The 26,021-nt window shown below is 53.9% G+C and overlaps 1 protein-coding gene across 3 annotated transcripts in view; it reads right to left on the bottom strand.

Annotated features, from left to right (window-relative positions):
* KLHL29 (kelch like family member 29) overlaps positions 1-26,021 on the bottom strand; it is a 295,790-nt gene that overhangs the window by 107,656 nt on the left and 162,113 nt on the right. The window lies entirely within an intron of this gene.

The following is a 26,021-nucleotide window of genomic DNA, read 5'->3' as shown; positions in this document are numbered from 1 at the left end:
AGAGGATCAGCAGATGGGGGTAGGCTCCCTGGACCACCCTGGTCCCGACTGCACATCCTTGGGGGGGGGGGTCTGATGTCCTCCCATCCCTCCTCCCAATCACGACTGCCCCCAAAGGAATGGTGGGAGAGGCTCCCCCCCATGGGAGGGAGGGACCCACACCCTGTGCTATGCTAGGGCACCCAGCGTCACCTGCATCCTAGGGAGACAGGGTCTTGGAGAAAGTGAAAGGCCCTTGGGTCTCTTCCACGCAGACCCTGGTGGCCACGCAGACCCTGGTGTTCACTACTCTGATTCAACCCACTGCTTGTCCCAGTGGACAACATGGGAAAAATCCAACCCAAGCCTGCCAGTGTCTGCTTGGCTGCAAACCATCCAGGTTCTGTAAACAAAGCACCAGGATAAATGACTGATTTTCTCCACTTTTGAATCTCAGACATAAAAACTTGCTGAGCCATCAACAAGCCACTGGACAAGGTTCCCTGATGACTGAGATGTTCTTTCTCCAGCTGGGGAGACAATCTGCCCGAGTACTCCTAGGGGCTTGGGGAGTGCCCCACATAGGAAATCTGTGGCCTACCCCAATTCAGCCAGTGGGGTCAAGAGCCCCTTCCACTCCTGCTTGCTTGTTTCTGTGTGACCCTGCCGCAGGCACAAAGACAAAGCCCCTGATAGGACCAGTGGCATGGTTGGGGGAAAAAAGCCTTCAAAACCTATAAAACCAAGTGCTCTAAGTACCCTAAAAAGGCTTCTAGATTAGACATTAAGTTTCTGGACCAGTTCACCTGCAGGAAGTCAGGGAGGCTCCCACACACTTTTGGGGCCGGAGGTCCCTTTGCTCCCAACAGATTTATAAAGTCTTCTATTGACTGTTCCTGAGAAGCAGTGAGGGTGCCTTGAGGTCTCTGTTCTCCCCTCTCTGCTGGACAGACTAGTCATACCCCGGCATGTCCGTTCTAGAAAGGGGACTGATTATTTCTACTAAAAAGCCTATGTGACCCCAAAGTAGGGTTGACTTCAGGACAAGCCTGGGCTGCAGCCGGTCAGGCAGGAGCTGAACAGATCTCTGTCTCCCCAAGATGCCACGGTCCTGCTACCATGTGGCACAGGCCACTTGGGGCTCAATGCGGGGCTCAATTCCCCTGGAACTAAAGAGACACCCCCACCCTCCGCCACCACCCAGGAGCTGCCTCTGGGCAGCCTAATGCCCTACACCTCTAATAACCTCCTGAGCCCCTAGCTGTGTTCCCTTTTATGAAGCCCATGGCTGTGACAGGCCAGCTGGGCCCATTTTCCCCTGATGAGGATGGGGTCCCCCATCTCCAGAGAGCTTCCCTGAGGCCTCTTTCTATGTCAGCAAGCAGGCACAGGCTGACACAGTTCGTGCTCAAAAAAATGCCCACTCATTCACTAAACATTTACTGAAAGCTTCCGTGCTCCCGGCCCAGTGGGCCCAAGGACAGTTCAGGGGCTCAAGCAGACAGGTGCCGGAGGAAGGCAGTTGAGGGGGCCACCAAAAGGCTTCATTTCCCACTCAGCACTCCCCGAGGCCTTATGTATGTCAGACTCAGTGGGGGGCTGTGGGGGGGGGCGAAGTTCACTCCAGCTTGGGGGCAGGAGGGGAGAAGATGACAAGGCCAAGTTTTGAGGGAGGGGTGCGTGTTCCTTGGTTGGAAGGGGCCATAGAAGGGGTGGTGGCAGAGGCTGGCCTGGCATGAGAAAGCCAGGTTGCCCCTCAGGTGATATTTGGCAGGGGCAGGGGAAGGGTATGGGACACAGATGAAGGGCCAGTGCCTTCCTTTGGTCCCTTTCGGTCCACTCCCCAATGAGGCAGCCGGAGGGGTCTATTCCTGAAGCCCCAGGGGCGCCGGGCTCTTACAGCTCCTTGCAAGGCCAGGCACGCTCGCCCTGCTCCGGGTCTCTGCACTGCTTGTGTACCCCACTTTCTACCCTGGCAGGCTCTCGCTTCCTCCTCGGCTTAATTTCTTTGGGACACAGGACACCACTTGACACTTAGTTATTATCTGTCTCTAGCCGTTAGCGTATAAGCCCCAGAAAGGCAGGGATTTTGTTTTGATCAGGCACACAGTAGGTGCCAAATACACTTTATTTATTTGGAGGAATGAATAAATGAGCATCCTCTGGTAGGCCCCCATCCCCACCTCCACTGAATCAACGATGTCCTGGGTTGCTGCTAATTCAGAGTGGAGTTAGCCCAGCTCTGGGCCTGGGTGCTGGAAGTGTCAGAAGGGCTACTTAGGACCCCTGGGTTCTAGGCAGCTGGGGCCTTCAGATGCAGCCTCTGCAGTGTAGAGACTGAAATGCAGCCTCCCTGTGGGTGGTGATCTCAGCACTCACTTGGCCACTGTGGGCCTCACACAGGTCTAGAGAGGAATGTAGAACCTGGGCAGGACGCCTGGAGTTGGATGGAATTTATTATTTTGAAGGCTCCCTGAGTTTTAAGGTCTTGAACATTAACACACATACTTTGGGGTGGGATGGACAGATGCAAAAAATAAAACCCCAGACCTAAAGGAAACAATCTGGAGAGAGCTGGAGGGGAAGCGTGAAATGGACAAAACATATGTGCCAAAGCCTGAACAAACAGAGCAGGCGGAAGGGACAGCCCAGTGTAGGGCCTTTGAGCAAAATCACCATTTAGAAAGTTGTTTGGGAAGAGGCAGTAGATTCCGGAATGTGATCTTTCTTTGAGGCCATATCCCTCATTGGTACCAGAGAAGGTAAAACATCAGAGGAAGCTAATAGAAAAGGTGACAAGAGACAGAAGAAGCTTGGGGACTCAGAGGCCTAGCCACATACTTAGCTCTGCCACAGATGCTGTGTGATATATTCCTTCCTTCTCTAGGCCTCTGTTTTTGTCTGTCGAGTGAGGGTTTTGAACACTGGGCCTTCCAGCTAGCTGCTCCATTTCTTGTTATTTAAACAGCCTCCTTTAGAACAGCCAGCTGGGCTCTCCCAAGATGCCAGCTGTGTGCCCTTGCAAGTTATTACAGTACAGTAGAATGTAGAATGGAAGGAAGTTCCCAGTTGCTCAGTGTGCAGCTTGTGCAGCTGTACATGGCAGTCTCATCTGCCTGGCACTGTAGATATCAGTAACCCACCCCCCCCCCCTTTTTTTTAAAGAGAGAGCACAAGTAGGCAGAAAGGCAGGTAGAGAGAAAGGGGGAAGCAGGCTCCCCGCTAAGCAGAGAGCCCGATGTGGGGCTTGATCCCAGGACCCTGAGATCATGACCTGAGCTGAAGGCAGAGGCTTAACCCACTAAGCCACCCAGGTGCCCCTCAGTACTCCTTTTTAAAAGCAATCAAACCTTAATATTTGAGAAGGTTCCTCTGAGAACTCTTCTGGGTAACTGGGGTCCTGGATTTAGCTTCTAGACTGTGTAGCATCCAGATGGCTGCTGTGTTGGCCGTGCTTTGCTCAACTCAAATTTTCCTCTGAAGCAGAAAGGAAAAACTTGTTTTCCTGCAGGTCCCAAATGTGCTGACTGTCTGTTGACCCTTGTGCTGTGTCCAGCAGGGGTTTTAGGAGTTCTTGTCTGGAATCCTGGGCCACGGCTGCTCAACTTGGCTCTTGCTTCAAAGGTGACCCAGACTGCCACCTGCCACATCTCCCACCTCCATCTGCAGTAGTGTGGAGAGGGGCAGAGCCGAGGCAGGCCCAGAGCCCGGGCAGGGGTACAGGCGAGCAGGGTTCCAGAGTAGCCCCTCGGGGCCTCTCCCTCTGCCCGGACACACCCAGAAGGCCCTATTAATAGACCAGCTGCAAGAACGCTGCCTCCTTTCCAGTTTCCATTTCACTTGTACTCGAGCTGGCTGTCCCGCTGGGGACAGCTTCCTTGCAAAACAAACAGCAGAATCAATATTTCCTTCAAGGGGGGAGGTACAGGGTCTTTGGACGGCAGGCCAGGCCCTCTCGCCACGCCCGCTCACCGGGTCCAAGGAAGGGGGCCCTCAGGCCACTAGGCCCTTTCCTGCCTCAATTCAGCAGATTACATTAAAGGAACAGACATTTATCGAGCATCTTCCACGCGTCAAAGCACACGGGGCACAAGGGACAGAGGATGAATAAGACAGACCTAGGCCTGGAGGAGCACATGTGTTGCAGGAGACAGACACATAAATGAAGCTTATGGGCCAATGTGTCATTGGCGAGACAGGGTGAGGCCAGGAGACCAGGGTCTGAAGCCCTCTGTCTTGTGGCACAGTCGGTGCGTGACACAGAGAGGAGGTGGACTCGCACGCCCCGCAGCACGCCCAGCGCGAGCGTGGGGACGCTGTCTCCTGGGGGGCTGTCCGGGAGGCCCCCCACTCTCAGCCAGGCCTCACGGCAGAGTTCTGGGTGAGGTGGCTCCTCCCGCGGGCTGCAGGTGCCCCCGGCTGGGCCCCGTACGATGGCATCCAGCGTCCTGCCAGGCCAGCCCAGAACAACTCGTAAAATGTCCGGGGCTGTGGGGCGGGGGGGGGGGGGCTTGGTCAAACCCAAGTCCAGGCTGCAGCCCTAGAGCTTCCGAATCAGTACGCTCTGGCTGGGGGAGGTGGCACATGGAAACCCGCCCGTCAGACAGGCGGATTCTGGGGTGGGGGAAGTCCTCAAGTCATGCTCTGAGAAGAACCGCGCGGGACGTGGGATCCTTGGACCAGCCCCAGGCCACCCGTGCTCCACTCAGCCCCCGCGCCCCCATGCCCTGCAGCACGGGTGTCCGTCAGCGTCTGGTGAAGGACACGTTTGTCGGAGAATTCTCTCAGACTGACAAGGGTGGGGAGTGCCGAGCTGACCCCAGGACCCCCCTTGACCTCCACACCAGAAATCTGCATTTGTGGCCCCCGGGGGCCTCCCCTGCCGTTCCGGTGCGGGCATCTTTCCCAGCTCAGTGCTTAACAGACCTCGGGGTCAATGGAGCTCGAGTGTGTGTTCTGTGTGTTTTATCAGATCCTGGGTCCAAGAAAAATCCAAATTCCACATTCCCCAAAGATGTGAACACAACTCCCCCAACACCGGCCACATTCCGCCCCCCCCCCATTATTTTACTCAGGTGTACCAAGACATCTGAGGGTGACGGGAACAATGGCCCCCAGGCCAGTGGCCACATGCTGCCGGGCGGACTTCTCCTGACTCCCCACTGGGCTCCCCTATAGGCAGGGGGCCTCCCTGGCCTCACCCCCACTGGGCCCAGGCCAGGCACCGAGAGGCCCTCCTCGAACATCTCTGGCTGACTAGCCTCCAGACCCCAGGCCACTCCGGAGCCTGCCCTGTGTGCGTGTGGCAGGCCTCACAAACAAGGTGCCCCCTGGTGCGAGATAGGGACAATAAAGGTGGGGTCAGTCAGGAATGTGGGATTCAGAGCGTTTCTCCATGGCAAGGGTTAAGGAGGCACCTGGCACACGTGGTCTCATTTCTGTTCCATGTGGACCACTCAGTGAAGGATCATGGCAGTTGCCCCATCTCTCCTAAAAACAGCTTCATGATGACAGCCTCTGTCCCCAGGGAGCTGAGGCAGGACTGGTCACAAATATCCCCGGGGAGTGAGAAGCTCAGAGATACCACTATCACGCATATGCGGGGAAACAGAGTCACCTGGGGCTGGAGCATGTGTCTCCAAGGCCTTGGTGTCCAAGGGAGGCCTAGGAGGGCCCACACTGGGGGCACTCTTGGGTGGGAGGGGGCGAGTTGAAGGTGGTGAGGGGTGCAGAGGCCTCACGATGCTGCCTCCTTGCCTGGCCTGCTCCTAAGTGAGCGAGTTTGCTTTCCCACCAAGAAAAGGAGAGGCTTGCGTCTCATGTGGCTTCTTATCAATATGGCCTCTCTTCTGGGGCCTGTTGTTATCCAGCTTTATGCCGGGCTATGTGATGGGGAGGCCACGAAGGGGAGCAGCCCTCACTACTGGGTCATCAGGAGATGTACAGAGGGCACAGGTCAAGCCCAAACTGCAAGGCAAGGACGAGGACGTCAGAACTGTCCGAGGTTTCTGTGAAGACTGACCGGAGGGGTGGGCCGTGGATGGGGTCTAGAGGACAGGGTGGGTTGGGGTGAGCGGAGGGCAGGTGAGAGGGCTTTCCAGAAACAAACCACTATACATCGCTTCTCGGCCTTTTGGCGAAGATCAAGTGTAGAAACAAACCACTCCAGGACAGGCTGAAGACCCCTGAGAGAAATGTCACAACGGGGCCAAGGCCCAAGCTCCTTCTTCCCTGAACCCCTAAATATTCGCTCAATAAAAACCAAGCCGGTTTTCCTGTCCCTGTGTCGGGATGTGGTGCGCAGCAAGAATGAGAAGGACCACAGGGACTTCAAACCCTGGACACGGAACCGCTTAGCCGGCATGTTTTAGGGTAATAAAGGAGACTAGCGGAGTAGAAGTGCTTCCTTCCCTCAAAGTCTCCATTAGGCTCTGGAATATGGGTGACACGTACGGGGAGGAGGACACGGCGCAGTTAGAATTCTGCCGGCAAACATTCTAAAATATTCATGAAACACGGGACCAGGCTTGACTGTTAACACTGCAACTGGTTCCCTCCAATCGAGTGACAAATGGGCACCAAGCACTGTCATCTGTTCCTTTGATCTCCCCAGGTCCCGCCAGGGAGCAGAATGGGAGACTCGGGCAGCCCGGGAAGGCAGTGGTGGAGGGGGGCAGGGCTGGGGGAGAGCAGAGCTCTCCTGGTGGCTTCGATCTCCATGAAGCAGGCGAGCGAACGGTGGATGTCTTCAGACTATGAGGCAAAACAATGGGTTCTCCAAGTCCTAGCCCATCAGAAGAACTCAGTGGGGGGTCCCGGGGATTCCACTCCACCGCACTAGCCCCCTTTGTGGAAGGAGGTACTGTTAGATACCCAAATTCCAAGGAAAAGCACAGGCAAAAAGCAAAATATCTACATTGGCTTTTGAAAGAAAATAAGGAGGAAAGAATAACAATAAACGCCTGGCTTTCTTGGTCGAGAGCTTCTTCCAAGCTTCCAGACACGCTGAGGGGACCTTGGTACAAGATTGCTGCAATTTAACAGGACGCCTAATTAAAAGGAGCGACATGAAGGGCCTTTTCTTCCTACTCTGGGTTGGGCTTTCTGTGCAGTGTTCAAAAGTATGACAACTGGAGGACAAAGAGTTATGTCCCCAAACAATGAGACGTAGCCTATCGGCTACTGAATTACTGGTTTTTATGTCTTTCTGCCCAACAAATGTGGCTGAAGTTTTTTATGTGCCCGCACTATGCTAGGAGCTGAGGTCACGGGGAATAAGACACTGGTGGAGCCGATGGGTGAAAGAGAAGGTTCAGACAAGGGTAATGCAGTGTGTGCCAGGCAGTGGGTGTGTGGCCTCCCGAGGAGGGACGGGGAGCCCTCTCCCTGGGCCTTTACCCCCCACACCATGTTGGCGAAGACCACAATCCATGAGAGTGCTCTCTTACCCCTACTTTAAAAAAGAAACGTGTTCAGGGAGCAGGGCATGGCGAGTGACTGTGGGATGGGTCTGGGCTTCCTCTTGGGGTGATGAGAATGTTCTGGAACTGCAGAGCAAGGATGGTGGCCAAACCGTGAGTGCACGGAATGCCGCCCAACAGGGCACTAGAAAACGGTGAATTCTGTGTTTATTTTACAACCATTTTTCATAAGTGAAGTTTTCTCAGGTCACATTCTCTGCTCACAAGATCAAGGGCTGCCCTCGAAGCCCTGAGCTGGGGGGCTGCAGGGGGAGGGGGTGTCCTGAGACAGTGAAGCCTGCCCGGAGGCTTGCCACTCTGTTCCCTTCTGCTCAGTGCCGGCTCCCGGCTGGGCTTCAGCATCGCAAGTCACGGGGGCCTTCCGGGCCACTTCACAGCCATCCTCTGAAGGACCACGGAGAATGGCTCCCAGCAGCCCACCTTCTAAGGCTCCACCAGGTCAAGTTTTAAGCTCTCCCGTGGCAGAGCGATGACGGCCCTACTCCTCCTCTCGAGAAGTGTCTGCCGTTCCCAGAAGTTCATTTCTGGGAAGGTGGCTGGTGGCCTGGGCACCTGTCACCCCTGTCCCGCCTTGATGCTTCCCAACACCGCCCTCCTGTTTCCGGGTACCTGTGGGTCCCCTCCCCCTGGGGCAGAGGGTTCACCTGGCAGAGATCCAGGGAGGCCGCTGGGGGCAGTGGGTGTTGAAGGTGGGGAAGGGAAGGGAGGAGGAGGAAGTGGAGCCTTCCCGGATTCCGCAGCGACCCGGAGCCAGATCCTTCCCTGGGACCTGAACTGAGCCACCAAGCATCACACTCACCGGTGCTCCCGGTGCAAATATCCAGCTTCCCCTTGGTGCAGCCGGCCACCCATCTGTTAACACACTGTCCAGACCGGGGCCTGGTGGCACGGAACTGACCCAGAAGTAGGTATAATCCTCTCTTCTAAATGTGCTTAATACCGTCGATAATCTTGTCACATAAATCTCCCGGTTAGCAGGGAGCTGCAGCCATCACTGCTAGACTCCAAGAATCTTTCAGTAACGGATTCCACCTCCTGTAATCTAGCTCCTTTCTAATACCGATTTCAGCTGCCATGTTGCTGAGCTTGTGAGAACCACCGGGCCTTTAAGGGCGCCGTTTCTCGGAGCAACGTCCCACAGGCTACGCCAGCTGAACCGACCCACGCGTTTGTCTGGCCTTCCCGAGGGCCCCTTGGCATCTCTCTATGCATCTAGGCCCATGCTCGTGGCCCTTCCTACTATGGGGTCTTGTAGGTACTGTGGTCTGAGTCTCCCAGTTTCTCTCCTTGTTTGAGGCCAAGTGTCTACGCCCAAGTGGTGTTGTCCTTGACTTTCTCTGACCCCCAGTCATCCCCCAGTCTCCCTGGCTAAGGACTTGCTCCAGCCCTGCCAACCTGGGGTTACGGTGTGGCCACAGGCCTGAAAGGATGCGATCAGTTCAAATAGTTTCTATGTTTCTCCAAAGAAATTAAACCCAACTTGTTAAATCGCTTCCAAGGGATTTAGTTAGCAGCCTAAACACCACTGGGCTGGGGCAGAACTCCCCAAAAGCAGATTCCCTGTTCCCAGAGTTTCTGCTGTTTTAATCCCCCAAGGACAAATCTGAGAGGAGTGTGCCTTTCTTCAGGAGCACGGTACGCAGCTCTGTTTCCAACTCCCCAGTGATTCAAGAGTAAATACCCTCCGAGCAGCACTGACGCCTGCCCCAGGACGGGCTCTGGGCTGCCAGCAACAGCTGGGTACACAATTGGGCTAATTTCATCCCCAGACTCAGGGGACCAGCTGGGGGGAAAAGACACAGCACAGGCCCAGACCGGCTGACTGGAGCCTGCGTGGGGATCGCTCGTCTCCCGAATTAGACCCCTAAGCCTTGGCTTACCCTTGGCTAGTTTTGTCTGGATAGAGGTACGGGTTTGCAGAAGTCCTTCTTTACCCAGTGCTCACCTTGGAACTTTCTAAAATGACCTGCTGCAAACCACACGGTCAACGTGCCATCTTTGAGGACGCCGCGTGGCCGAGACCACAGCCCCAGCACGTTCCTCTCCTTTTACTTACAATGAGTCCAAGAGGAGCAGAGAGGACAGCACAGAGAATTTCCCTCTGAATTAAAGTCAGGGAGAGGAGGGGAGCTGTTAGGGCTTGGAGGTGTTATTTGTCTGGCATGGTTGTTAGATTTAAAGGATTTCCTTGATTGCTCTCTGCATTTGATCCAGAGTCTTCTGCTGGAGGAGTAACCAGCAGAACGCGTCCATTCCCATTTTGTCATTCCAGCCGCAGCAAAACTCTTGCCCCAAACGCACAAATCCACCTTTCTCTGCAAACAGTGACGTGTGCAAATGCGGACACCAGCCCAGGTGGCCCTCCACGCGGAGGGGACACTGCCGTCGGACGGGAGAGGGCCCGGGGAGCACCTGGCTTCTCGCTTTACTCGCCCTTTGAAAGTTTTCCAAATTGGAGTCCCTATGTGGCAGGAAGCAGGCGTGTGGTCATTAGGAAGCCCCTGGAAATAGTTTTTGACATGGAGGAAAAAGGTGAAATGGTATTTCATTTCAACCCAGCAGAGGTCAGAAGGCCATCCTGCTCCTGGAGGAAACCCAGAGCATCAAGAGCATCCTTTGTGGCAAACCAGCCCCCATGCAGGCGGGGAACTCTTGCCGGAGGAACTAGGATGAGATACTCTCGGGGAGTGCGGCAGTTCCCTAGGACAGTGCGAGGAGTTACCGCAAACCAGGGGCTTAACGGACAGGAAGTCATTCTCTCTCGGCTCTGGAGGCCGGGAGTCCAAAATCAAGGTGCCGGCAGGCCGTGCTCTCTTGGAAGACTCTAGGGAAGAGACTTTTCTTATCTCTGCCAGCTTCTGGTGGCCGCGGGCGTTCCCGGCCTGCGTCACTCTGATCTCTGCATGTCAACCTTCCCCTCTGCTTTCTCTTCAAAGGGGCCCCGTCGCTGGACCGAGGGCCCGCTCTGATGCAGGGCGACCTCATGGTGAGAACCTTACCTTAGAGACATCTGCAAAGACCCTATTTCCAAACAAGGTCCCACTGGGGGGTTATGGGTGGACTAGCATTTTTTGCACGGGGGGCACTACTCAACCCATGACACGGAGTGTCCCTGAAATAAAATCCTGTCTGTCTAACCCTGCTTTCTCATGGATTCAAATGTTTTAAAGAAACGTTCAATTTCTTCGGAGGATGCCTATCTCAAAACCATAGCTCAAGTCTCTACTTGGGGGGCTGGGGGTGCCAGGAAATCTTAGCAAGTTCACCAGCGAGCGTAGGATGGGCTTGTGACACAGAGCCTAGATCTCCCAACTGTGCCCTCAGTCCAGTCACCAGATGGCTGACGGGCACCCCGAGAAGTCTCTGAGAAAGCGTCTGCCAGCCCCCCCCGGGGAGCCTCCCGACACCACGGCCCTGAATCGTCAGTACCCCGAGACCTTTCTGCGCTCTGCCCTGCACCATCCCTCCAGGCTCCGTGTTGAGGCTCAGCAATGTTAAATAACAATAATAATAATAACAGATCTGAGTATGACGCTTTAATAGCCAATCTGTCATTTTCCTACTTTATTTCTGAGATTTTAAGAACTGTGCCCTTCCTGCACAAAACATCAGGGTGCATTTATATTAAAAATGAAACTAATTAAAATGTTTGAAAACCATAAACCACACCACCATAAAACAGCAGCAGACCTATTTTTCCAGTCTAAAAAGATTTTTCTTCCCTGGTTTGTGGCCTGCCCCAATGAGCAGACTGCTAGAGTCGGGGAGGTACCCCGGGGCTGGGAGTCTGGGGGCAGTGGCGCTCGCTTGGAGTGAGGCCTCTGGCTGTCCAACCTGGGCATGGCTTCTGGGGAAACTGAGGCAGAGAAGCAAGGTACCTGAAGGGCACCAGACCTCAATTCACTTCACGAACACTTGTGTCTTGGGAGAGACTCCAAGGCTGAGCTGTTTCTACAGCCTGTGCCCCAGACAGGAGGGGCCTGAATCCTCAGAGGAACATGGTAGGAACCTGTGAGATGTCATTGTCCAAAGACTCATACTTTGTATTTTTTCAGACGAGCATCCATTTCTTCAAAAAAATCAGCCCCTAGGAACTGATCTATAAAACAAAACTCGTGTGGCGTCTCCTTTCACCCGCGCCCCCAGGATTTTCTGAGCACTTCTCGTTGGCCCAGTGATGCGCTAAGGTTTTTTTTAACGTGGAGTTTCCCTCATTGATAAAGTAGGATTGTTGTTGCCCCCATTTTACAGATGAGGAAAATGAGACCTCAGAATGTTACGCGTGTTACCGATGATAAGAGCCCAAGGCTGCATGTCTGAAGGCCTGTGCTCTTTCCAAGTCGTGTTCTGCGTCGGATGGGACTGTGGGCTCGCCCCCACGCTCCAGTTGGACTCACCCGCTTCAGGGGTGGGCTTGCAGCTGAAGTATGGCTGAAACGTGGGACACCAGGGGTGCAGAGGTACAGAGCTGAGAGATAAGAGGCTAGCAAGGTGGGCTTTAGGTCACTTTATCTTCAGGCCAAGTTTGGGGTATTTGCACGTTTGTTTGTTTTTAAAGTAGGCTCCACGCCCAGTGTGGAGCTCAGTTTGGGGCCTGGACTCACCATCCTGAAATCAAGACCTGAGCTGAAATCAAGAGTCAGATACTTAACCAACTGAGCCATCCAGGTGTCCCTGCATATTTTTTAAAGCAGGCGGGGTGACAAGATCAGGTTTGCAGTGAAGAATGGTAGGAGGAAGGGGCAGACCGGAGCTGGGGAGATGGGCGTGGAGGCTGTCTCTGTTGCCTGGGGGAGCTTTGACGGTCTCCTGGACTACCGCAGTAGGCGCGGAAATGAAGGGAAATGGATGCACTCGAGAAACGTCTGAAGGTGGGGCTGGTGCAGCAGAGGGAGACTTCAGGTGGTTGGGCAGCTGGGCAGCTGGGACGGTGGTGGACCTGCCCAGAGCCAGGTGTGCAGGGGAGGAGCAGGTTTGAGCCTCAGGACTGGGAGTTTAATTCCAGGCACTTCACATTAGCAGCTCCCAAAGGAGGCACCTGCCTCCTTTTGTCCAGGCAAAAGACTTGAGAGCAAGAAGCATGGGCTTTGACCTGAAAGGGGGTTGAGTTCAAATCCTGCTTCTACCACTCAGGACCTTGGGTACTGAGCAAATTCCCCAGGCTTTCTGAAACTCAGTTTCCTCGTGTGCGAAATGGGGATAATTGTAGGCTTACTACACGGGGCTATTGTAAGAACGGAGACAAAACACGTAAAGCTCTTGGCACAGGGCCTGGACCTCCGCAAATGGTTTAAAAAGCAAAACAAAATAAAAGAAGAATAACAACACAACTATCACAACAACCCCCAACAAACAGAATGTGGCTTGGAGCCCAGGGCTGTTCAAAGTACCAGCTCTGGATTTGAGATCATCAAATACAGGGGATGGATGATTTTCTATTTCAAGGAAGCACAGTAATTGCTCTGCAAAATGCCTTACTTTGGGATCCTTTTAATCAGTGAGGAGTTGCATGCATTTCAAACACCTAGTTAACGTATTTGCAGGCTCTTGACTACTCTCACTGAGATGCTACGTGAAGAACAAGAAGCAGTCGCAGAACCTCTCGGAAAAGACACTGTACCACGGAAAAGTGGAAGACGATTTTCAGAAGTGCACAGCTATTTTTTTTTTTTTAAGGTAAAGCAATTGATTTCCATGACTACACCTTCTTCTACCCACGATACAATCTGATAATTCAACACTTACTTCCTAAGCACATAGCAGGCAAGTGTGAGGTGCTTGCGATGTGAAACCCAAAGCAGGATCTTAGGTCTCAAGGACCCACTTTGTACAGGAAGAGAGGCAGAGAGGAGAAGACTGCACAGTGAAGGCCATGTAATAATAATAATGGTAGATCACACAGACAGAGGGTCTACTGGACACCAGAGGCGACGGGAAAGGCTTTGTATTATTCATTTACTCTCCCCCACAACCCAATTAATAGATGATATTAGTATCCCATTTTATAGAGGAGGAAACCAAGCTCTAAGTGGGGAAGTAACTTGCTAACGGTCACACAGCCAGAAAGTAGAAGAGTCAGAATTGAACTTGGCAGCTCAGATCTGGAGTCTGGGTTCCCAGTCCTCTCACGGTGTGGGCAAGGATGCATGTTAAGTACTTATATCTGATGGCAACAGGTATCCCAACTCGGTTTGATTAATGGGGTTGGCCAACCAATGACTCTTTTTGCCCTCCACAGAACAACCAAACCTTTGGCCTGACTGCCCCTTGACCTGCAGCCCCTCCTTCTCTCTCTAGTCACTCCTGCCCTGGTTTCTGATAGGTCACATTTGAAATCCCAGTTCAACGCCTCTAATGACAAGGGAGAGTCACTCATTTACCAATAACCAGCTGCATAAGACCAGCTGCCCATGAAGTTGGCAATGGTCACAGAACTTCTTTGGTCCCTAGGATTGCCAGGCAGGACACGTCAGGGAAAGAGGCTTTTGAACAGTCCACACCAGAGATGCAGGACGAGTGCACACCGGCTCTGCCCAGATCCGCACATGGGGCAAAGACTTGGAGCTTCTTCCCCTAATCTCTTTTTAGATTTTCCTAGGGGGTGGGGCAGCCAATCCTCTGTTCTGAGCCAGATTCTCATCTCTGATAACAAAAGTTAGAACTGAACCCCAGCCAGGAAGCCCTGTGTATCTTTCACAGGACCACACAGAGACACCAGGGGTCTGAGCTAAGGGGAGGCATGGTTTCACAGCAGGTGACAGATCCTTCAGGTGGCAGAGCAGGCCCAAGAAGCCCACTGGAGACGGGTATTGGCCAAGCAGGGCCCATTCCACTAGGACTGAAGCTGCCGATGCTTGACCAGCTGTCTGAATGTGGGTGCCTGGTGCTCCAGTCTTTGCCACCGAGGACATCAGAGGTGGGCGTGAGTGGTGGAGGTAAGGCTGCTGCTGACTCTCGCTCATGCCCCCAGAGCCCACCTGGCCCTGGCCGGGGAGCCAGACTTCCAGGAACAGGAAGCAAGGGACGCAGAATATCTGGACTTGGGAAGATTTTTCAAGAAACACCTAGAGTCTTGTGTTGGATGTGGCAGCTACTACCTTCTTCGGGGAGGAAGAGTCTGTTCGGCAGCATAATGCTCATTTTACGGAATGTTCAGACATGCCAGGTGCAGATTTTCCCGGTAGCCGTGGGAGATATCGGGTCAGTGGGGCCCCCTCAGCCTGGTGAGGGAGCGGCTGCGATCTCAGAAATGGATCATCCGAACGCCCAGCACCGGCTTCTTCTTCAATTATTTACAAGGAACGCGACGTGGTGCAATGGAACCCAATTCATAACGCCTTTTTAATGCCTTTATAACACAACATTCACAATATTCCCTTCTAATCTAGCAGATGACAAGTTGCCACCATTGAATTCCCATTAATATGAATTATGGGTACAATATATTTCGCCCAATATCCTCTCCTCAGCCTAATATTGTGGGGAATAAAATCACACCCTCAGCATATTCCTGATGTGTGTGTGTGTGGGGGGGGTGCTGGCAGTGCCAGTCCGTTTGCTCTGCTCTGGGCCGGCCGAGGCTCCCGGGCTGGGCGGCCGGCCGGCAGGGCACTGGGGCTCCGTCGGGGGGAGCTGCGGTGGCTCCGGTCCTTCCTCCTCCCTGCCTTCTTCTCGTGGTGAGGAGCCCACCGGCTGCAGCAGCATCCTACGGATGTAGCCAGCCCTCCCCTGCTGGGGCCGGACCCTGCATCACCTCCCTGAGCCGTTACAGGAGGTCGTGCTGGGCACCTGCCTCGTACACTCGTGGGATGCAGGGGGTTAACCCGGGCGAGACACGCAGAGCCCCGGCTGGCTCACAGGAGGACTCGGTAAACATCAGCGTCGGTGATGCTGACGGTTGCGGTGGCTTGCCCAAGGACGCGTCTAGGGTCTCGCAGGCTGGCAGCCCCGAGTTGCTTCCTCACGTGGCGGGCGTGTGAGAGCACAGGGTTTTAGGCCATACCTGTGCCGGGAGGCGTACTTGGCACCTCAAAGTTCCCCGAATTTACACAGATGTCTCCTCTTTTTGGATGGCGTGGCATTTATTTATTTTTAATACTTTTTCATTGTAAAATTCATATGCTATACGATTTGCCATTTTTACCGTAACAAGACCCATAGCAGATAGTAGCCTTTCGTCCTTCTCCCTGTTCCCCTCGAGCAGTGCTGACTCACAGAGAAGACAGCGTCAGGTCGAGGCCGCTCCAACCCCGTCTGACGTGAGCGGCTAGCCGCGATTCTGCGGCATCCCCACTCCCTGGCCCAGGTGGTGCCCCCTTCAGCTCAGGTATTGCCCCAGGCCCATGGGCCATATCAGTGGGCAGTTGTGAGGACCTAGAACACTCTTCTGGAATGAAACAGGCCAAAGCATTCTGAAGGCAGCCACTAAAGTGGACACCAGTCGTGGCCTCTGTCATGGACCAGAACAAGAAACCCCAAGAAAGAGGCCATGGCCTCAAGGCTCCACAGTCCCCCATGTCCCGCATCTGAGCAGAGTCTGTGCTGCGCACATGGCTTGGATGTTAAGGAAAGAGTGTCAGCTGACCAGAGAACAAGTGAACAGAAGTGCAGCCGGGCCTCTGGGAGGGATGGGGCTGCACCACGAAATCCCACATGCGCTTCGGTCCTGGCTTTTGTGGTTGTTTCAAATCGCTGATGAACAGAATTGCTTTGGTGGGTGGCCCGCAGCTCTCTCTTTACCAGGTGCTGTGAGCATCACGGAAAGATGTCAAAGGCAAGATGTTCAGCCAGTGGCCCCTTCACCAGATTTCATTGAAAGAGGATGGTTCAGGGCAGTGCCCACAGAGAGCTCCATGCCCAGCTCTGGAGCTACACTCCCCAGGGACGAGTCCCGGGTTGCTGAGTGATCTCGGTCAAGTGCCCCAGCCTTTCTCGTCTCTAATGGTGGTAACAGTAGGTACCTCAGAGGGCTGTGATGGATATTTTAAAAGTGAATGTCGGGAAAGTCGTTAGAACAGTGTCTGGAACAAAATAATTCCTACGCGAGCGCCTTAAATAAAATAAGCAGATGAAAAAGGCTGCCAAGAATTGCAGGCAAATGGGAAACAGTCCCAAGAAAATACTAATATTGGAGAGGAAAGTACTAATGCTGAATAAATACTCGTATTTGTGATCCCATGAATCCAAACACCTTGGGAGTAACGGGAAGGGGTGCAGGGCTTAGGGCAAGGCCTTGGTATGGAAACTCCATACTGGTATCCAGGCCACATTGTTAGGACACGGGGCGGGTCTGCAAGCCTGTGAAGTCTTCCTTCTGGCTCCCCCTAGGGGTCCCGTCTTCATCATTTTCATCATGGGCAACCACAGACATAACTCATTGTTTGAAGGCTCACCTACCATGTAGGTGGAGGTGAAGTCAAAGGCGTCCATCCTCTCGGCCCCAGAAATAGGGGCCAAATAAATGAGTAAAACTTACATGCATGGATTCATTCATTTTGTCCTCACATGCTTACTGAGAACCTCTATACGCTGGGATCACATGGAGCCCATTCCTATGGAGTTCACTGCCTAATAAGCATACACATGAATAGACGGGAAAGGACCTTATACTCTAGGCCTTACGTAGGAACGTAAATGAAAGTGTTATGGGAACAAGAGAAATAATAGCATTTTCTTCTCCCCACCACAGAGGTAGTCAGCTGTTGGATGAATAGGACTTCTTTTTTCTGGGTGGGCAAAGTGAGTGGCAAGTGCAAAGACCCTGGGGCAGGAGAATTCTTATATCTGGGGAGTTGTGGCTAAAATGAATGGTATGGATGAACTCTCAAGTAACCCATGGTTTGGCCGTCCAGTGTGTTGGTGGATTTCCCTCAACCAGAAGCATGGTCCCAGGAAAACACATGAGTGTGGCGGGAGTAATCTATGTTCTGGTGTCAACATTCAGGGAAGTAAGAGATAGCAGAATCCCTGTACATAGCAGCGAGTGCCGAAGTGAGTAAGTAACAGGTAGACTCCACTCACAAAGGTCACTGTGGCTGTTTTTGGCAAACCAATGTGCCATGTGAGGTCTGGGAGATGGACTAAGGCACCCACGCTGTCACCAGAGAGCATCCACACAACGGACACAGTTGTGTTTTGTTTATTTTTTATACAGTGTGGAAATGTGTTAGCTCACATATCAAGAAGCCCCGGGGGCAGGAAGGAATGCACATTGGGGCTCTGGTTCCATATTTCTGGAATTTTCTTGTTTTTTTTTTTTCTTTTTTTTTTTTTTTTTCTATTCCTCATGTGCTGGCTTCATCCTCAGGTTTGTAGCATGATGGTTCAAGCCATCATGTCCAGACATGACAGTCCAGAGGGAGAAAGATGGCCTTTCTCTTGTGACTCTTCCTCAGAAGGAAGAAAACCTTTCCCCAAAGTCTCCAGACAGTATTACCCTCCTGTTCCACGGCTATACTTGGGTCACATAACCCTTCCTGAACCAACAATGGCTAAAAGGATTGGGATCACCAACACCTGGCTTAGAACCATCCTAATCCCGGGAGAGGCTAGGGTTCAACTTCCCCAAGGCATGAGAAGTGGCGGATACCTGACCAGAACTGAGACCCTGTTAGGAAGGAAGAAATGCAATTCTTGTAGACAGCCAGCAACACCCCGACAGACCTCAAAGGTTGCTTTGTCAGGCCTGGAGAGGTTCTCCAGCTTCTGTGCTCCCACAGTGAGAGCTACCTGACTCATGGGTGGGCTTGGCCACCTTCTTATTCCTACCCCTACACCCAACCCTCCAACTTCAGGGGCTGCTTCTAACCTGATGAAGGAATTCTTTAAGTAGTATGTCAAGCGTCTGAAATCATCCTCAGGGCCAGTTTAGGGCTGAGGTGGGTTTCTTTTAACCTAGAAAAAGTCTATCCTGTACTCAGAAGATTTCTCTGCTGCTAGAAGAGCTTCCTCAGGGTAACCTTAGGATATTGTTCTAGAATCACAGGGAGGATCACAGCCAAGTCAGAGCTGGGGCCCAGGGCTGGCCAGTGTACCGGGAGAGGTAGGTGAACATACTTTTGATGAGGGAAAGGAGCCTTCAGTGTGGGAGTCCTTGGTCCACATTTTATAGCCAGCTGGAAGCAGACCAACCTGGGATAGCCATTGATGGAGCCGGGCTCATGAGTCTATCCTTTTGTCCCGGCTCCTCTCAGCCATTTAAATCCATGTTTTTCAAAGAAAGAAGTCAACTCTGAGAGGAGGAGTGGCTGGGATCCTTCCAGCTCTCCCCAGCTCCTCAACACCAGCCTCTTAGCCAAGGGGAGTCCCATGGGCTTTGATTCCTCACCCCTCCAGGTGTGAGGGACTCCCTCTAGCACCCCAGCTCTGTTTGGACAGGGCAAGGAGCCTTGCTCAGTGAAGAACCCAACCGGTGGCCTATGGGTAGGACTTTGGGGCCTCTAAGGACCAAGGAGTGTGGGGGTGAGGGGCAGGGGGTTAGCATGCTTAACCAAAATGCCTTGACTTCAGAAGTGGGTCTAATGAGGACCCCATGTGGGGACTGTGGCAGTCAGCAGCCAGGGAGGCTGTCCAGGGAGGGAGGGGCTGATCATAGGCCTTTTATTTTCGGTGTGCCCTCTGCTCCATCCCCAGTCCTAAGGACTCCCCTCATGGTGCCAGAGGGTCCAACATGTTTGTCCATCTCCAAGAAGAGGCAGGAGAGAGGTGGCTGGAACAGCAGGGATCTCGCCCCACCAACAGGAAAGGCGTGTACCAGCAGCCTCCAGGGGCATGTGGATGGGCACGCAGGGCCTTTATTTTCCAGAGGAAAATGAGGTTTCTTGCCTACGGTTCCTACAGAGGCAAATTCGTGATGCAAATGAACACGACGAGCGGAGCTGGTAGCCAGAGCAGCCCAGAGTCCTCCAGGGCCTTCACGGCAGGGCAGCCAATGGCTTCTGAAACTGACGGGTAATCTGCCAGGTTACATCCCTTTAGCTCTGCGGGGGCATCACAGTGACTCTGCTCGGTGGCATGGTGCTTTGAGAGGGCTCAGGCCAATTTGGCGGCCTGTGTCATGAAAGTGAGTTAAACAGGGACAGGGTCCGACTGGGTTTGGAGGACATTCTCTTCCCTGAAATTAAACAAGATCTGTAGATGCTGACGGTGAACAAATTACACCGAGAGGTATTCAGCTCTTCTTTTTATGTTTATTTCTCTGAGTTATTTTTAGCATCACAGACAGTTCCCAGTTAGCAAACGGGTTGGGTTCTGAAAGTTCATTTGTAATTTGGCTGTTTAGATTTTGGAACATACTTTCCCTATAAAAAACTATGTTATAAATGGTGATGAGAATCCCAGGCTAGTTCTCCAAAGCCTATTTAACCCATAATGTAGCTAAAATACTGTCCTTTTGCAAGGGAAAAATTGTTTAATTGCAACATGAGTAATTAAGTAAAACAGGGAAAACCATTAAAAGTGAATAAGAAGTAGATTTATGTTCATATTGAATGATGCTGTTTGCAGAAAACTTAATTTAATTTAAGAAGAGGCCTTTCCAAGGGCTTTTTGGGAAATTGCACAGAATTTAGCCTATTAGGGAGAAAGAGCCATTGCACTTGTCCATTTTTCGGCTACTACCACATAACTGGCTTCCTTTCCTGATTCCGGGCTCGTCAGAACGTATCGCCATGTAGATTCCCACAGGGAGAAATTCACCGGCCAAAATCCATGAAGGTGGTCTCCTTGGGGTGGATTTTTAAGATTCTGAGCCACAGGTCGGCGTCTATCTGTGCGGATGTCCTAGGAACAGCAGTGTCCCAGTCCCACCGACTCTGGGGGCAGTGATAGCGTCACGTGAGGGCCATGTCCTGGCCAGCAGTGGGTTCTCAAGGTAAATGCACCCTGCAGGGTTCCCTGGGGGCCTGCTGCCTCTCCTCTCTGGCAGCACAATCCTTGCTCTGCACCTTCTTTCAGACCTCACCAGGAAGCTCTTGGTGTAGACGGGAGGTGTGTAACCCTGGTGTGCATGTGTCATGTGGGCCCCTGATTTCCCACACGAGGCCACGCAGAGGATGGTAGCAGATGGACCCTATCCTTTCTGTCAGAGGCATGTGAGCCTTGGTTTAAGCAAGTGTGCTGGAAAGCCTGGGGGTATGTTGCAAAAATGACCATAAATCCTCTCGTCCCTATATGCCCGCCCTTCTGCAATGTGGTGTTATAACACCGTCAGTGAAGATGCAGGGTCTCTTTGCCCACTCCTTGAATGTGGCCTGGCCAGGAGACTTCTGTGGCCAGTAGGATTTTAGCCAATGTACCTCAAGCAGAGGTTACAGAAGCCTTTGAGCCTTGCCCGCTTGCTGCTCTGGGAAGCCCAAGAACGACATGTGAACAAGCCCGAGGTAGCCACAGGGGGGACAGCAGGCCCCACGGAGAAGAACGGATACCCATGGGTTGGCAGTCTGTAAAGCAGAGATGTGGGAGCGAGGCCGTTCTAGATCAGCTGGCCTCAGCTGAAGAGCAGTTGACCACAGACGGAGGAGGAAGCCAGCCTGGACCAGAACGGGCGGCCGGCTCAACAGAACTGTGAAGGAGTAAGCCACTACGTTTTCGGACGATTTTTCCGGAGCAAAAGCTAACTTACCTACACATCGAGCTCTAGTCAATGGGCTCTCCTGGAAGCTTTCTTCTGGAACCCAGCCTGTGGCTCACCCCTGACAAGTGCGGATGAAGATAGAGTCTTCTCCCCTCTTTTTGCCCCCTCGGTCACAGATCTGAAGCTCAAGCCCTTCAGGTCTTCCCTCCCCACAGGGCAGGTTCGGAAACGGGTGCTTTGGAAGTCATGGCATTTTTCAATGGTACACGTTTCGTGACTGACAGATGGGTTTTAAGTCAATGAAGACAGAATCCAAACCGTGGCTGCAACTCCACGTTCAGGCAAAACCCATTAGCTCGGCACGAACACGCACAAAAGCTGTCTCACAGCGCACCATCAGTGCCTGATCATTTATCACAAGGGAAATCACACATTCTCATTCACGGAGCAGGAACAGTCTTCTGGATAAAATCACGCACAGTCTGGAAATGCACCACAAAAGGGACTTGAGTGATTCTCCCAACCGAGCCCTCTCAGCAGCCTTTGATTTTCAGTGTGAATGCGGGAGGAAAGGGAGGTCTGCTTCTCATTCCGTAACTGTGCAACGCATCCCTTATCCATTCACGGATTCGCGGAACCCCACGATGGGGAGGGGCCCGCCAGGCGGGGCCTCGGGGTCCTTCACAGGATTCCCAGCTCCTCTCCCCCAGGAGGGGCAGCTCTCCACACACCGTAGAGTGGATGGGGGAAAGACACTGTGGCCAGGGCTGTCTCTCTAATGACAAATATCACCCTGAAAGCCCCAAATGCTCATAAAAGTAAAAAGAAAAAAGTCTGGGTTGTTTGGTGCTCCGAGGATGGAGCCTACAGATTTCACACCCCCTTTTGGTTTTCCTAGGGCCCCCGACACCGGCTAAGTCTCTCTCTCCCCAGCCCAGATTTATTTTCAAGGGCTCAGCTCCGAGGAACGACGGGAATGTTTCAGCATGAGCGCTCCTGACCACAAGGAAAAAAGCCCCCGACACATTTCACAGACATCAGCCAGGATTCTGCAAAGTCCATTCTTTCAAGAACAAAATTGCATTTTATGAAGCCGTCCCTTTTCTGTTTCATCTGTCAGGCAGGTTTGCCGAGAATAATTTAAATTTCACGCAGCAGGAACTGCGGGGCAGCCGGGCTTCCCCTCCACCCCGCAAAGAGGCCTGGCCTCGGAGCCTCATTTCTGCTCCTTGGGGCCACCCTTCTTAGGGTGGGGGGGTGGCTGGACGGTCTTCAGCCCAGAGTAGCCATGCCGGGCTGGGCGCAGGGCTGTCCCAGCTCTCGGAGTCCTCAGGCCTCTCTAGTCAGGGGAGGAGATGGTCCTCGGAGGGCTCCCACCAGCACCAGCCTCCAGGGGGCTGGTTTTACCCCACGTGTCTGGACACTTGGTCCAACCCGATCTCTGATGAAGCTTTTAAAATCGACTTTTATGGAGTGCTTGATGGATAGCAGGTGCCGCTCTAAGCTTTCCCACACATCCTGATTTATCCAATCCTCACAACCTCCTCACGAGGAAGATACTATTCTTATTCCCACTTTAGAGACAGTGAGACTCAGAGACATAGTCAGCTGTGAGGAGGCAGAGGTGGGATTCAAACCCGGTTCCGACTGAGGCGACAGCCCGGAGCGCTCACCGGCTCTGCCCTGTAGAGTCGGCGGAACCTTTGGGGCTGCACTTCCCCACCTCACCCAAGAGGGACACCCGCCCATTTTCTTGCAGACTCGTGTCTGCTGTCAGGTAGGTGGTTGAAGGGCTGGAAAAGTTATCGTCACGGGGCTGCACTAACGGTTACCATGGAGAACGCACTGAGCCAGGCGGCCTGCGGGGAGCAGAGGAGCCAGCCCCGGCGGTCCGCTCCTCACTCACCGCTGGCCCTCCACAAGCCCTCTTTCCTCTGGCCTCACTCTCCCGACCGGCAAAACAGAGAGGCCGGAGGGCATGGTCTCTGTGTCTCTCTTAGGCTCGGGGGACTTGTCTGTTGAGTGTGCGTGTGTGTGCGTGTGAGTGTGTGTTGCATCTGGTCACAGCCTCCCCCGCCTCAGTGGCCCCAGAATCTGTGCTTGTCCAACTGGCCTTTCATCAAAGACCAGTAAGAAATCCTCAGGCCACAGGAAAATGAAGAAACATAAAAATCAACTCAGGCCTAAGGCAGCAGTGACAGAAAAAATTGTCATCACCTCACTCACCAGCCCCTGGCAGGGAGCCTAGACAGCCTTCCCTACCCCGGGAAACCTGGGACTTCCTCCACAGTGTGGAGGAAGCTGCCCCAGTACTGAGAGTGAGTGGGGGACCAGGCCCATGGGCCTCGGGGCAGGAGAGGGGCAGGCCATCTCTGCATGGGTAGGATGGTATAAGATGTCAGCAGTCACCCCCAGCCCTCAGAGAGATGTGACACCCTGCTCCATGCCCAGCCCAGGGGGTCACTCAGGCCTGACAGCACTAACACTTGTGCCTGAGAGTCATAGTGGGGACCTTTGCCTGAGTCCTTGGGTGAGACTGGCCCCTATGTGGCACCTGACCCTTCACCGACGAAGCCAGGCCAGTATGCTCTAGCCCCGGTTGCCACACTCCAGGGTAGCAGGAACACGGGGCTCTGCTCCTGGCTCCCATGAAGCCCCCTTCCTCAGCCCCCGTCCACCAGAGTGGGGTCTCAGCCGTGTGTACACACTGCACTTTCCTTGGAGGAAGGGGTCCCGTGGCTGAAAAGGCTTTAAAACCCCTTCACTCCATCATCAAGCTCACTAGGCGACGCTGACTAGAGGTCAGTTGGGGGGTGTGGGTGCCCCCCCTCTAGCTCTTCTTGCTGCCACGATGTCACCGTGGTCATGTCAGGCCTCCATGTCACAGATCAACGTGAGCTCTAACCACTCAGAAACACAATTTGCTTTCTCCTCCTGCCTGGGGCCCAGCTCCTGTTTCTTATAGGAAGACTCACCTTTTTCTCTTGGTGAGGTTAGAAATGATCCCTCTTCCCTACAGGGGAGAGAAGGTGTCCTAGGCTTCTCCTGGGGGACAGTGACAATAGTGGTGGGGGTGACGACAGCCACGTGCCAGGCCCAGCTCTATTCTGAGTGCCGTATATATGTTTGAACTCACACAAGGTTCACAACAACTCTGGTAGACAGGTGCCACTACCCATCCCTGTTTCACAGAAGCAAGGCCCAGAGAGGTCATGTTACTTGTCCAGGGCTGCTTAGTGAGCAAGACATAGGGTAGAAGTCAAACCCCGGCTGGTGCCACAGTCTGTCTTCATCCAAAACTCTAAGCTGCCTCTGCCCATAACCTCAACGGGAGAAACATTCTCGGGTCATTTGGTCACACCGGCCAGGCTAAGACCTGTCATATCCTGACCTGTGTGTTCCCCGAGGGCCAGAGCTAGGCCTTGGCTACTCGGTAAAGACGCAGCCTGTTGACCAGGGCAACCACAGATACATTGGTTTGGGTGTGCCTGTCAATGATGTGGTGCGGGCATGGGGTTAGACAAATAGGCTGGGCGACAGGCGTCTGGCGGGGGCTGCTGCTTGGCCAGAGGGCAGAGAGGCACCATGGCCCAAGTTCAATGGCAGTGTCCTGGACAGAAGCTGCGGCTGGCTGTTGCCCTCTCTCCCCTGCACATCCCGTTCTCCTGAGCACCTCGAAAAACCCAGGGTAGAAGCAGGCACCTTTGTTTGGTTGGACCAGCTCCTGCAGGTCTGGAGCTGGGCTGGAGATGGCTCCAGAGAGGACATGTGCCAAGGAGCTGGTTGTCCCACAGGCATGAACTCTCGCCCCCTCTCCCCTCCCAGCCCCCCAGGGCAGTCCTCCCCAGATGCTGTTTTCTATCAAAGGCTGGGCTCCTGGCCCCCCATGTGCTGTGGTTTGGGGCCCTGCCAGTGAGGGTTGCTGACTATCAAGCTGCATGGGAGCAAAGCAAGGGCTGTGTGGGCAGGGGAGCCCTGTGGGAGGGGCCTCATCGCCAAACACCTTCCAGCACCCCGGCCTGGAGGGTCCAACCCCTGTCCCGCATGCAGACCCACAGCATCCCTTAAAAGGTCTCCCTCCAGAGAGGGCCAAAATCATCAAGTGGGCTCCCCGCTCCAGCTTCTCTGTCTGCCGACCTGGAGCCCCCAGCGGTCAGTTCCAGAAGCTGCCATTGTCCAGATGGCCAACAGCTGGCCTTCCTGAGCGGCTGCCAGATGTGGCTGGTGGGGAGGCCGGCTGGCTCGGCCAGGCAGAGGTCACCGCATCAGGCCAGTCCTGAGGGCTGGCGTCCAGGGGAGGAATGCATTCGGCCAGTCTGTGGGTGTTGTGCCCAAATAACCCTCTGTCCCCACCGCCCCAGTCCGACATTCCTTCCCTCCCCACCTCTGTGGGGAGGTGTTTTCATAACAGGAAAATAAAATCAATAAGGCACTGCAGCAAGATGTCCGCGTGCTCCACGCTGGCCTCCGCTAGCTCCATTGTCTCGGCCTCCGCTGGGCTCTGGGCCGGCAGCGCTCCGTTATTAATGGGAAGCAGGGCTGAAAGGGGGTTTTGAAAATCACGGAGACAAAGGCGCAGCACACCTGGAGCGCGGCTTTCCCACACCACGGCCACCGCACAATGGCCACGCCGGGCCTCCCCCGCCTTTTGCTTTTCCTGCAACTTTTCCGAGAGCAGGGAAGCCAGCACTGGCCGCACACAGACGCCTGCACACACGCCGGCTCGGAGGGGCTCCCGGAGGCCGCCCGGAACGGCTGGCGGAGGCAAGGGTGGCCTGCAGAGCTCCTGCCCGGCCAAGGAAACAGGACGGTCATAAATGGGGCTTCCTGCCCCCTAGCATGGGCCCGTCCCCAAGGGGCTCCGGCTGCCTGAGGGGCTCCGAGCGGCGCAAGGGGGACCAGCTTGGCCTGAAGCCAGGCAAGAGCCTTGGTGTCATTTCCATTTCAGTCTCTCTGTTGGGAGCTCAGCCCCCAAGACGGGAGCTGCC

This window comes from Mustela nivalis, assembly GCF_964662115.1.
Source record: "Mustela nivalis genome assembly, chromosome: 8".
Classification (NCBI taxonomy): domain Eukaryota; kingdom Metazoa; phylum Chordata; class Mammalia; order Carnivora; family Mustelidae; genus Mustela; species Mustela nivalis.
This window is presented reverse-complemented; position numbering and strand designations above follow the sequence as displayed.